Source organism: Delphinus delphis, chromosome 7, assembly GCF_949987515.2.
Source record: "Delphinus delphis chromosome 7, mDelDel1.2, whole genome shotgun sequence".
NCBI classification, from domain to species: Eukaryota; Metazoa; Chordata; class Mammalia; order Artiodactyla; family Delphinidae; genus Delphinus; species Delphinus delphis.
The window spans coordinates 79,968,751-79,971,600 of record NC_082689.1 but is presented as its reverse complement, the minus strand read 5'-3'; the positions used below and the strand labels follow the sequence as shown (position 1 = coordinate 79,971,600).

Sequence of the window (2,850 nt, the reverse complement as noted above, 5' to 3'; positions counted from 1 at the left end):
TGTCCTAGCCATCCTGTGGAAGGAAGTCAAAGCCATGGAAAGCTGTTTCTGTTATTTCAAGAGTGACAGCATTTTTCTATTCACTTCGCTGCAAACAAGATTTAAACTTAAATGAAAGAAAAAGGATGTATGTATCGGTCTACCCCTCAAAGAGAATGTAAGCAATTCTAAGACTTTACACTGATAAGAAACTCTTTGATAGTAGTGTAAGAAGCAATCACACACACACCACTGAAGACTAGTAAATATTTCTAAGCAAACTATAATCAACAAAGCACAATCACAAAGAATCTTTAAGTAAATGCTGTCTCTGATGACTATATCCTCACTTATGGAAAAACTTTCCAGTATTTTTGGATAGGCGCATGAGATGAGCTAATACGTGGCAAAGACCAGATTCTTTCTGTACAATTCCCCCTAAATTAATGGGTTGAGCGTGAATGAATCTAACAGCTCACGCTTCTTGGATGTCCACTATTTATTCAACATAGAAGGAGGAAAGAAAGAGAGAGAACCTCTGTTCATTGTCTGATATCCATGAGAGACAATGAAGCAATGCGTTCAAAGTCTACATCGAACCCTGATAATAAAAGTGCTGAGTAAAGGAAAAGCTGAAGCAGTGTGAACCGGGGGCTATTTGGCAAAGCAGAAATGGAGTGGGAAAGGTCAGAAAATGGCAACATTAGAGCGCAGGTGTTCACTGAGGAAATGTAGCTTCTTGAGCAGAGCTTTGAAGCATGGTACTAGAGAGGTACCATCGAGGATTTGACTCAAAGTGTCAGAACAGTTGTCTCTCTGGATCCTTTCCAACCAGGAACACGGCTGAAACACCAGATTCTCATCAAGTTTCTCCTTGGCTGGTGGAGGGGTTACCATCGTGGAACAGGAGCGAGGTGGGGTCTCCTGGCCTCACACATCCCATAAAGGATCTTGACTCTCCTCCTCTCTGCCCGGGGGCCCTAGGCTCTTTCCTCTTGACTCTGGGTTGATGGATGTCACTCTTGTAGGAGGGTTGCACACGCCCCTAAGCCTCCTAAACTTGAATGATACTGTGGCCATTCCACAGTTTCCTGCTCTGAAGACAAATCTAGAGAGAAGTGTTGTAATCCTGGTTAAAATGGTTGAAGTACCAAATCACGGCAAGGGATTGAAGTCAAAAGGAGAGAAGTGACTCACAGAAGAGAAGAAAACCAGCAGACCATGGTTATCTCTGCTACACTGATGTTCCGAGTCCTGTGATCTCTGCTCAGCCAGTCCATGCTGTTGTCTCACTGGATGCTCCGCAGAGAACAGAACCAAGAAATGCGAAATTTATTCTTAAAATGTCCTGATGTGATTACAAATAAAATTTCAAATACATTTTCTTAAACAAATTTTTTCCTTTGTTTCATTTTATTAAAAATTAAACATTTTATTTCATTAAAGATTTTTATTAAAATTTTTATTTTATTAAAAATAAGATCTTTAGTCATCTAGACAGCAGCGAAGAGAGTAGATCCTTAATTGTCGGGCCAGTATGGGGATGATTCAAGTGCTTAAAATGCAAGGCAGGTCACGGCAACTACCAGGCATTGTCCTGTCTCTCCTCCCCCTGTTTCTTGGCTCCTAGTTTATGAGGTGAGGCAAGAAATGACCTCTTTCTACATTCTAGGAAGGATTAGAGATTTGGTTGGCTACTCAGCTCAATTAACTAAATGCCGTGTCTCCAGCATGTGATGTAGGAATGAGGAAGCTCAGGCTTTGTTGGCTCCTGTAATTCCCTCCAGGCTGCCAGGAGAGCCCTGCCCTGCCCTGGACTCCTGATCTGAAAGGCGGGAGGTAAGCGTGTCCTGATTCCAGGAGGAAAGCCGGGCTGTGGAGCAGCACAATGTCAAGACCACGTTCGCCTGGTTTACCCAATGCCGGAGGGAAAAGCTGGTGCCCCCACTGCTTTAGGGAAGGAAGTGTGTTCATCTACTGAGAAGGAGAAGAAAAACCTTACCGGAAAGATCCAAAAAATAACTTCAGAAAAAAAGTGAAAGTAACTGCAGGGCCCACACTAGTTAAATATGGGACGCCTCAATGACTGGTAGAATCTGAGCATCTTCAGGCCAACCTTAACGGAGCTGTTTTTCTCTGAAGATTAAGATTTGATGATGGCAGTTGTGTCTTGGTTTCTACATTTGCTCAAGTACAAAAGAAACTGCACACGTGCTTTGAATTCATGTTACTAATGAATAACGATATGTCTAAACAACACAAAGTGCTATTAAAATACTTGGGAACCTTCCAAAAAAATTGCCATTGACGGGACCCCTGAACTTCAGTGAACTGCATCATGAAGAGTCAAGTGTCGTGGACGAAGGGTCGCCCTTAGGAAAGGACACCACGCACAAATTTAACTGCACTCACTGTATACATCACACTCAGATTTGACTGACCTTGAGCAAATTACAGCTCTCTACCTATGTGCCCACAGGAGCACGGAGGTGATAACCATAGGAGAACGGGAACTCCTACAATGACCTCTAATTGCAGACATCAAACAAACTGAAACCAATTCCTTCTCTCTCATTTATTGGGATTCCTGGGGCTTCCAAGGTCCACAAAACACTTCCTCCCACAACTATAACCAATATACTAGTAAATGCACATCACTTACAGTGATAAACAATGTTTATAAGTACGTCAATCAAATTATAAAATGAAATACTAACAGCGCTCTGTTTGTTGACTGTCATTTTATCATCAAAGCCACAAAATACAGTCATGGTCCTCAGGTGGCAGCTTGAAGCTGGAAGGTGTCAGGGAGGCCTCAGAAGGTCATCCCTGGCCTGGCGTGAACTGGTTTCCTGGGCTTGGACTTCTGGT

The 2,850-nt window shown here is 42.8% G+C and overlaps 1 pseudogene; it reads left to right on the top strand.

Moving 5' to 3' along the window:
- Window positions 1-988: 988 nt before the first annotated feature.
- Window positions 989-2,126, top strand: LOC138413855 (thioredoxin domain-containing protein 17 pseudogene; annotated as a pseudogene).
- The last annotated feature ends 724 nt before the right edge of the window (window positions 2,127-2,850 follow it).